The 10,913-nt window shown below is 39.0% G+C and overlaps 1 pseudogene; it reads left to right on the top strand.

Annotated features, from left to right (window-relative positions):
- The first annotated feature begins 1,390 nt into the window (after nt 1-1,390).
- Nucleotides 1,391-10,913, top strand: part of LOC122748037 — a 47,909-nt pseudogene continuing 38,386 nt past the window's right edge.

Here is a 10,913-nt window from a genome sequence, read left to right as displayed (position 1 = left end):
ACTTCTCCCATGATTCCATCAAAACAACAGGATCCTTATTCCAATTACCCTCTCCCTATATAGGACAGCTAGGTGGCTCAGTGGATAGAGTTCTGGGCTTGGAGTCAGGAAGACCTGAATTCAAATCCAGCCTCAGACACTTACTAGATGTATGACCTTGGGCAACCCCATTTACCTTAGTCTATAGGAGAGGGAAATAGCAAACCACTCCAGTATCTTTGCCAAGAAAATCCCACTGACAGTCCCATGAGGTCCTTAAAAGTTAGATACCACTGAACAACAACAATCCAGGGAAGGGTGGAAACTGATTAATATGCTGGTAGAGGAAGGGTGTATGGGGGAGAAACTTAGAGGTGTCTTATAAAAGGAAGGGTAGGAATAGATACTAGTAGGGATGACATTTAAATTTGCAGATTTAAGACTTGGAAGGAACCTTACGGACCATCAACTGATCCCACCCTCTCATTTTATAAGAAAAGTTAGCTTAAGCAATGGGCCCACAGTCATACAAGTAGTTAATGACAAAGGCAGATTTTTGAGCCCAGGTCTTCTGACTGTCTCTGAAAGTTTGTTTTGCTTGTTTGTTTGTTTTACTTTTAGTACAAATACTCCAGCAAGAAGGGAAGACCAAGGGGTCCGTCTGGTCATAGATGCTACCAAATTCTTTGCAAGAAAGTTCTTGGGGGGCAGCTAGGTGGCACAGTGGATAAAGCACTGGCCCTGGATTCAGGAGGACCTGAGTTCAAATTTGACCTCAGACACTTGACACTTATTAGCTGTGTGACTCTGGGCAAGTCACCTAATCCTCATTGCCCTGCCCCACCAAGAAAAAGTTATTGGGAAGGGCCCAAGGAAGAAATTTGGAAAGGTGTAGTAAAAGGAGTATTTGAGGGGCCCCTAGATAGCGCAGTGGATAGAGCACTGGCCCTGGATTCAGGAGTACCTGAGTTCAAATCTGACCTCAGACACTTAACACTTACTAGCTGTGTGACCCTGGGCAAGTCACTTAACCCCAATTGCCTCACCAAAAAAAAAAAAAGGAGTATTTAAATGTAGATCTATCAATACATTGAGTTATGTTGTTGTTTTCCTGGGACATTTAAAGCACAGTCAGCCCAAAGAAGAGGGGACATGATTGATTTGGAAAAGAGATACTATTAGGAACTTGGAATGATATGGCATTCAGGGATAGAGGTGGTGAAGGAGACAGAGGTGGCCATTGTATAAGATTTCCTTTCTCCTGCCATTGAGACAGTTGTCTGGAAAATAAGATGCAGTAATTTTGCCTGTTATTCAGAAAAGCAGTCTCAGGGTTTTGTAGGTATGTGATTGGTCTGTTTTGAGAGCTGTGGTATGGACAGAGAATTATGGGAAGAATTTGTCTGGGAGGATGGTTTTGGTGACAAAGTTAGTGAGGGTGAATTTTGAGTATGAGTATGGAGGCGTGGTGTCACTACTAAGCATTGAGAACTTGACATGTGACCAGATCAAGTGGACTTTGGGTATGAGGAAATCAGGTACTTCAGAGAGCATTTTGTGGAAGTTTTGAATAAATGAAAAGTGTCCTAGTAGGTGGGAGACACCTATACTCCATCCCCATATGTCTATATGGAGGAAGTTATTGACATTTGTTGTAATCATGGGTGATCTGGAAACTTGCAACAGAAATTGTTAAAGATGGAGAAGACAAGGAGGTCTTGGGAAATGGGAAATGCAGTGGTGACCTTTGGTTAAAGGAAACTCCATAGTGGAAGTAAGTCCTTATTATATAGTTGTGATGAATCTGTAGAGAATAGGATTTTTCCATTTGTTGACAAAAACTGCACCTAATGACAGAGAAAGTTTTGATTTGACAGAGAAAAAAATGGGATGAATATGTTCAGAAAACCACACCTTAGTCCCCCTATTATGAACTGCAGAAGGCGCCATGTCATACAGCAATGCCAACATCTGTTGGGTGCCTTAGGAAATTGCAGAGGTAACTACTCTATAGGACCTATTTATACAAATAGGTACGCAGCAAAAATGAGTTGAAAGCCCTACTCATTACCATTTGCAGGGACCTATATTATATTATGTGTGTATGCATGTATGTACACATGTGCGTGCATGCATATGTTATGATGTAATATATACAGATATATGTATGTGTGTATATACACATGTATGCATGTGTATTTATGTGTATATACATATATATTCTATTTTGGTATTAGTCATGTGAAAGAAGAAACAGAATAAAAGAAAAAAACACCAAAAAACAAAGCAAAAAATTGCCTGCTTTTGCATTCATACTCTTTTGGTTCTTTTGTAGGTAGATAGCATTTTTTCATCACTAGTCCTTTGGGATTGTCTTGGATCACTGTATTGCTAATAATAGCTAAGTCATTCACAGTTGTTAATTGTACAATATTGCTGTTACTGTGTACCATGTTCTCCTGGTTCTGCTCACTTCACTTTGCATCTGTTCATGTAAGTCTTTCCAGGTATTTCTGAAATCAGCCTGCTTATCACTTCGTATAGCACAATAAAATTCCATTAAAACCACATACCACAACTTTTTCAGCCCTAATTTCTAATTCTTTGCCACCAGAAAAGAGCTGCTATATATTTTTTGTACAAACAGGTCCTTCTACCCTCTTCTCCCTTTAAAAAATGTATCTTTGGGATACAGACTTAGTAGTGGTATTGTTTGATCAAAGGTTATGCACGGTTTGATTGCCCTTTAGGCATAGCTCCAAATTGAGGGACTTTACTATTCAGGACTGTAAGTGACTGAGAATTGACCCAGATCTTTGGGAGATGATAGTTTATTGGAGGATTTGTCTATTTGCTCAGGTGTCTGTTTTATTTTCCTTTTGTGAAGTTGGGGGAGTTGCTCTGGGCTATGATTCTTTAGATGTGGATAATGGATGATGAGGGAACTCCCTCTACTAATTCAAACCTTCAACCTGGGGTTTTAGAAAATTATCTGGGATGCTGAAATGTTAAATGATTTTCCTAGTCACACCAGAGATGGGACTTGAACTAAGATCTTTCTGACTGTGAGCCCATCCTTCTATTACTATTCTTTTAAAACTCTTCTTTTAAAACCTTCTTAATCAAGAACTCTCAATTTGATAAGACAATCGAGATGTTTGTCAAAAATGAACTTCAGACCAACAGCTATACTGTATTTCACAATAAACAAAATAGATATGTGACCTGAATATTAAGTCACACAATAAACAAATAATAGATAACTTATCACAGCCATGTCTGAAGGACAATTCCTAATCAAACAAAATGAAGGTAATCACAAAATATAAAATAATTGTTTTTTATTATGATACTTATGAACTAATATAAGAATAGAAATCCTCAATATAGGGGAAAATATTGGCACCAAATATCTCTGATAACAGTCTTATGCTCAATAATATATCAGGAACTAACATAAATGTCAAACATCTAAAAATTCCCCAAAGGATAGGGGTAAAAGAATATAAAAGATCATTTTTCAAGGTAAGCCTTTTAAACTACTAAAGCATATGAAAGATAGTGCTATATCATAATAATACAAAATAAATATGAACCAGAACAACTCTTGAGTTTAGTGCCAACAGTAAGCAAATTGGCAAAGATGGCAATAATCAATGTTGAAGGCACTGCAGAAAGATAGGCATACTAAAGTTCTATTATTAGGGATGTTTATCCACTCTGGAAAGTCATTTGGAACTATGGTAGCTAAGTATCTGAGTGGGCTATAGAGGAATGGGATGAAAATGTCTATACTGTGATCATGAGATCCCCCTGGTAGGCATTTACCCAAAGGAGATCAATGACTAAAAGAAAAGCTCTATGTAAACTAAAAATGCTTAGTTTATTTATAGCAACACTTTTTTTGTAGTAGATAAGAACTGCAAATAAAATAAATGTCCTTGGATTGGGGAATGACTAAACAGATTTGGCATATGAATGATGTGTAATGTTACTGTACTATAAGAAATGATGAATGTCGTGAACACAGCGAAATGTGAGAAGACATGCAAACTGATACAAATTGAAATGAAGACCAGTAAGACAATATGTACAAGGACCACCACCATGGAAATAGAAAGAACAACAAAACGATCTAAACAATCTCGTCTATCAGTAATGTTCCTCAAAGCCTGACAGAATGAACTGCAAGGGCTGGTCCCTGAATGAGGAAATAGAAAGGGAAAACCACAATCCTAATTTAATAATTGGTCATTAATATAATAGAAAAATAATCATTTCTCTCATTAGTATATTGTTTTGCTGACTGTTTTAAACTTTTGGTCATTGTTATGAAATCTTTCTGGGAGAGGAAACAAGGAGACAATATAAAGTGTTACAAAATGTTAATACAATTTAAGTGAAAAAATCAAATATTCCAAATGGTGTACTTACAAGGGGAATTGGTGTCAGTGTATGTGGAAGTGTCAGACACTGAATTCCTCAGATTTATGTGTGACAGATATGATGCCAAGAATTGAAAAATCCTCCAAGTTACATCTCTGGTCCCATTACATCAAAATAATTTTCCTAAAGTATAGGTCACTTCCCAGCTCAAAAATTTGCAGTGATTCCCAATTGTTTATGGGACAAAATATAAACTTCTCAGCCTAGTACTTAAGACCCTCCAAAGTCTGTTCTCATTTATTTTTTTCTGTCTTATTTCACAATGTCCTTCATAAATTCTAAATTCCAGCAAATTGGACAACTAACCAATGCCTGGCGCATACTGACTCTACCACTTTTAGACATTGGTGTAAGCCATTCCTTATACCCCAGAAACGACTTCCTCCTTATATCTTTGTTGTTGAGCTGTTTCTGTCATATTTTAACTCTTCATGACCCCATTTTTAGAGGTTTTCTTAACAAAATACTGGAAATGTTTGCTGTTTCCTTCCCTGGATCAGTTTACAAGTGAGAAAACTGAGGCAAACGGGGTTAAGTGTTTTGCCCGGGGTCACACAAGCAGTAAGTGTCTGAGGCTGGATTTGAAGTCATAAAGATGAGCTTTTCTAACTCCAGGTCTGGCACTCTAGCCACTGTGCCACGTAGTTGCCCCTTATCTAAACATCCTTAGAATTCTTGTCTTCCTTCAAGACTCAAATCAGGTACTGCTTTATCCATGAACTCTTCCTTAAAGCCTCAGGTGTCACTGCTCCCCAGCTTAATTTTTCCTACTTTTAAACTCATGGCAATAGCTTTTGTTTTTATATCACCTTCATTTCCAAGTATATTTAGCCTTCCCATCCCCTACGCAGTGAGTCATCCCTTCTGAATATTAAAAAAAGAAACAACAGGGAAAAAAAGACAATTCGGCAAAATCCATCAACATGTTGATCATGTTTGATAGTAAATGCAACATTCCACACTGATAGCCCCCCCCACTTGTGCCAAGATCTTGCCTCAATTTATTGAACTGTAGATTTGTGTGTGTATACACATGTAGAATGTAAGCTCTTTGAAGGTAGGAACTGTTGTAATTTTATCTTTGTATTCCCACATTGTCTAACACAGTGTCATGCATGTAATAGGTATTTAAAAATATGTTTGAATTATTTCCAGAGAGAAATACATGTAAGGATAAAGAATAAATATCCTATAGGGAATAGGGATCCCCTGAAAATTTTTGAGAAGAGAATGACATGGGAAAAAAAAAAACTATGTGAAGGATGGTTTGAAGAAAGAACAGAATGGAGCTAAGAAGACTGAAAGTTACTACAAAAATTTAGGCAAGAGATGAGAGCCTGAGCCAGGATGATTAGCAGTGTGAGTACAGAGATGTGAACAGATGCTAGAGATATTTTAACCAACTTTAAAACAAAATTTTCAACCAAAATTGGTTATAGATTGGAAAGTGAAGGAGACGCTCTCCTGTGTCCTCTAGCTTTATACCCCCATCATTCCTGCCATTTACCTCTGACTTATTAATGAAAGATTACTTTATTCCTGCCTACCTTTGACTCACCAAAGGTCATAACATCTTCAACTCATTCTATCCAATGGTCACCACAGTTGAGAGGAAGGGAACAGAAAGAAAGGCAGTGTGAAAGTTTTCCTCTCTTTAACCTCCTTTAACACATGCTGGTTTCCCATACCCCGACATTCTCTTTGAGATGGTGGGGTAAGAATGAATGTTTGCTTCTCTTCTCCTTATATGATTAGGCTTATAGGATAACTGATTTAGAGCTGGTAGGGACCTTCGAGGCTGGGTACTCCATCCATCCCATTTTTGTGTGTGTGTCAATGATAGTTAAGTGACTTGCCCAGGGTCACACAGCTAGTAAGTGTCAAGCGTCTGAGGCTGGATTTGAACTCAGGTCTTCCTAAATCCAGGGCCGGTGCTTTATCCACTGCACCACCTAGCTGCTCCTTTCCATCCATCTCATTTTGCAAGGCATGGAGGGAGAAACTGATGCTAAGAGAGTCGAAGGGGCATGTCCAAGTTTCATAGGTAGCAAGTTGTGGAGATAAGATTTATCCCAAATGCTCTGGCTCCAAACCCAGCATCGCTTTACCTCTCACATATCTGCTCCATCATGATTTGGGGATATGCTACCTCTCTTAGAAACAAATCTAGCTGAGAAAAAAACAATCCTGTGCTAATGTTCACAAAAAGCTGTTTCTTCAGTCCAAACACATAACCTTCTGAGACCTTAAATCTTACTAAGTCTGTCCCCATGGGCATCCAACTAAGCAACTGGAAGAGAACTATAAATTAACTAGTTCATTCACAGCTGCAACAGCTATTTAGCAAGGAAAATGTCAACACTAGGTATTTACAGAGATTCTACCTCAAATGTTCCCTAGCCAGTATCCCATTTAAAACATTATATATGCAGAATACTGCATAGCCCATTCCCAGAGATCAGAAGGGGAAGACACCATAGTCTTTAAAGATTTCACCTTTTATGGGTGACACCAATTAATTTGTATAAATTAGACATGGGTCCTGACTTCTTTCTGCAATTTCAAATTGAAATCAGTAAATTAGCTTCTGCTTTTAAATGAAACCAGTTATCTATATCAGGAAATTTTAAGGAAAAGAAAGCAGAAATTTTGCTTCTGAGTATTGCTATAAATGTTTTCAATTATAATAAGTTACCTATAATAATTCATTTTCTCTGTTTTACTGATTTGCTTTGTAAGTTATTGAATTTCTTTTGCCTTGGTTTATCTAAAAATGAAAAATAGATTCCACTTTTTCCCCTCCAAGTTTTAACATGTCATATATAGGAAATCATGTTTTTTGGAGTAAAGGAGGTTATGATGCTATGAGAAAACCCCTTCCATGAATGCAGATGGGCAAACATTCTGCCCCTTAAGTAGGGCTCTTAAAGAGGAACTGACTTGCTCAAAGTCACAAAGCTACAGTGTGTCAAAAGCAGGAAATAAACCCAAGTTTTCTTGTCTCCAAAGTTAGCTCTGCTCATTACACCACACTGCCTATATGGAGAAACATAGAATTTGTTTTGTTTTGCATTAAATATTTTGTTTCTTTTCTTCCATCCACTCTTATGGTCCTTTTTTTTTTTTGAGGGGCAATGGGGGTTAAGTGACTTGCTCAGGGTCACACAGCTAGTAATTGTCAAGTGTCTGAGGCCGGATTTGAATTCAGGTACTCCTGAATCCAGGGCCAGTGCTTTATCCATTGTACCACCTAGATGGCCCAAAACATAAAATTTGAAATATGAAGTACCCAAAATCATGCTGCAAAATGAAATAAATTAGATTTCTCTGTCTCTACAGCATATGATTTTGTGGGACTTTTAAGTTCTTCTGAGTGTGTTATGAATACTAATACTCCAGGCACTTTTTTTTTTTGGTGAGGCAATTAGGGTTAAGTAACTTGCCAAGGGTCACACAGCTAGTAAGTGTCAAGTTTCTGAGGCTGGATTTGAACTCAGGTCCTCCTGAATCCAGGGCTGGTGCTCTATCCACTGCGCCACCTCAGGCACCTATTTTTCAGGTTATATCATGTCTTATTCTGTGATTCTAAATTCTAGAGTCAAGTTAAAGTGGATCTAAGGAGATCCAGCTGTCCACTTTGGGTTTGGGCTCATTCTGGAGGGTTTATCAGTTGATTCCTGGATAATTTTATAAAAACTACTATAACATACTCTGAGAAAATTTTTGCAGAACCTGAATTTTACCACCATGCCCAGGACCCCATGCTTTGATTTTCTTGGGGAAGGTCCTGGAAACAAAAATACTTCCTACCAAGGACTCTTGGCATGTAAGACATCCCTGTTTTGAAGAGGATCATATTTGACCTTCCCGAGGTCCTGGGGTGATGAAAGGTATTGGTAAAGTGTTCCCTCTTCAAACATCCAGGGAGCTAAGGACAAGATGGAGACCTGGGTCCTCAAAAACTCGACTGATAGCACCAATCTAGTAATTACATCCTAGAATATTAAGGGATGATATAAACTCACAAAATATTACACAAAGAGGAATAAACACTGAACTGTGTATCAGCCCTGGTGTCTGGAAATCTATTCCTCATTATGTCAGTATACTGAGTTAGAGTAGCAGGAGAACAGCAGTAGGCCTTTGTAAACCAAGTCATTCTTGCTCCATGTGGAGTATCTGAGGTCGCTTGAGGAGCATTAGACCTTTGCCTGAGGTTAGTCTGAATCTGGTTGCAATTTACTTTTCCAGTCTTTTGCATTATTTCTTTTCATGTGCTGTACATTCCAGGAAAACTGAACCAATAGCTGTTTCCTGAATTCAACATCCTTCTCCTTCCTCCATGTATTTTTACAAGACGTTTCTCAGGCATGGAATGCATTCCCTCATCTTTGCCTTTCAGAATCTTTCTCTTCCTTTAAGATTCAAACTAGGTACCACTTCCTTCATAATGCTTTCTCAGATTCCCCTAGCTGAAAGTATAATTTCTTTCCCTTAATTCCTAGAACAATTTGTATCGTCCTTTGCCCCCATTATTGCCATCCCACTGCTTGTATCATACATATATCAATCATAAGCACTCAGTAAAATGTAAGCTCCTTGTGGTTAAAGGTTATATACTTTTCTATCTCTGTTGAATCATAGATTAAGACCCAGAAGTTAGCTGAACCACAACCGTGTTATATGGTGCTACCTGGTATCCAAAAGTATAGCTGTTTGCCTTTCTTTGTATACCAGTCCTTAGATGTCAGGAAGTTAAAAAGTATTTTTAAACATCTACTATGTGTCAGGCATTGTGCTAAGTGCTGGGAACGCAAAGAATTAGGAAATAATCAACAGAAGAAAGGCACTAGAATTAAGAGACATTGGGAAAGGCCTCCTGTAGAAGGTGAGGTCTTAGCTGGGACATGAAGGAAGTGAGGGAAGACACAAAGTGGAGATGAAGAGGGAAAGGCTTTGGAGACAGTCTGTGAAAATGTCGGGAGTAGGGAGATTAATGTCTTGTTCAAGGAACTGCAAGGAAGCCAATGTGACAGGATCAAAGAGTATGTGGTGGGGGAAGAGATCTAAGAAAACCAAAAAGGTGGTAGTGGGGAATGTTATAAAGGTCTTTGAACACCAAACACAGGTGTATATTTAATCCTTGAGGTGACAGGAAGATACTGGAGTTTATTGAACAAGGACAGGTCATGACTTGGTCAGACTTTAGGAAAATCACTTTGGTTGCTGAATGGAGAATGGGATGGAGTGGGGAGTGTCATGTGGGAGGCAGCTCCACCAGCAGGCTACTGCAATAGTCTAGGAGTAAGGAGATGGGGTCCTGCACCAGAGTGGTGGCAGTGTCAGAGGAGAGAAGTGTAGGGAAGATCTTACAAAGGTGAAATCAACAGTCCTTGGCAATGGATTGGATATGGGAGTGGTGAGAGAGAGTGAGGAGTTGGAAGATGATACCTAGGCTGGTGATGCCCTTTACAGTAATAGGGAAGTTTGGCACATAGTAAGCACTTAATAAATTCTTGTTGACTGATTGTCCTGGGTCACCAGGAGTCGTCATGGAAGCTCAGCTCTAGCCAGAGCAGATGGGAGGTTTGGCAATTACCCACTCTGCAAATATAAACTTTGCAAAGGGATCTTTTTAATTAAACCCTTCCTCTTTCCCTAAAGCATGGAATAACTTTTTAAAACCTTATCTTCTCTGCTCAAAACCCCATTTTTTCTAAATTGACCTTGCTCCTCTGGCCTCACATTCTGCCATGAAGTTCAAGGATCAGTCACCAGAGAGGATTCAAATTGGGATAAATAATTTCTATTTAATTTTTCCCTGACCCAGCTACAGCTGGATAGAATCTCCACAAAGGAAAGAACAGGAGGAATCTTGGGGGCAATAGTCCAACTGACCATGCCAGAAACTGGGATGGACTAAGTAGAGACACTACACGAACAGGTGAATAACACTGCTTAGAGAGGCTCGAAAGGGGATACAAAGGAGCAGTACTGCAGGGAAAATAATTTATCAGACACATTTCCTTCTTCCATCTGAACCATAGTCTCAAGGAAACGGAGAGAGTGGGAAGTGGAGAATGGAAGCATAAGGAGTAACAGCGACAGTGGTGGTGGGACACTGTGGCTACAGTAATGAGGAGTCTCTAGAGAGATGAAAAGTATTCCCCAACAACAACAGCTCTAGTCCCTGGACCACCCCAGAGTCATAGGAGGTTGAGGGTGGATCTGAATGTTAGGGTGTTTCTGAGAACAACCCACATGCATTCCTATAATTGATAGTACTAAAATCTCACTTGATAATTCATCTCCTTGACTTTGCACAGACTCTCTGTTATGTCTATAATGCTTTCCCTCCTTACCTTTGCCTGCCTCTTGGACTCCCTAATTTCCTTTAAGACTCAGCTAAATGCCTCCTTGTACATGAAGCCTCTTCTGAATACTGCCCCACCTCCACCCTTCTCCTAGGGACCAAGGCACTCTCAACT

Source organism: Dromiciops gliroides, chromosome 1, assembly GCF_019393635.1.
Source record: "Dromiciops gliroides isolate mDroGli1 chromosome 1, mDroGli1.pri, whole genome shotgun sequence".
Taxonomy (NCBI): domain Eukaryota; kingdom Metazoa; phylum Chordata; class Mammalia; order Microbiotheria; family Microbiotheriidae; genus Dromiciops; species Dromiciops gliroides.
This window is presented reverse-complemented; position numbering and strand designations above follow the sequence as displayed.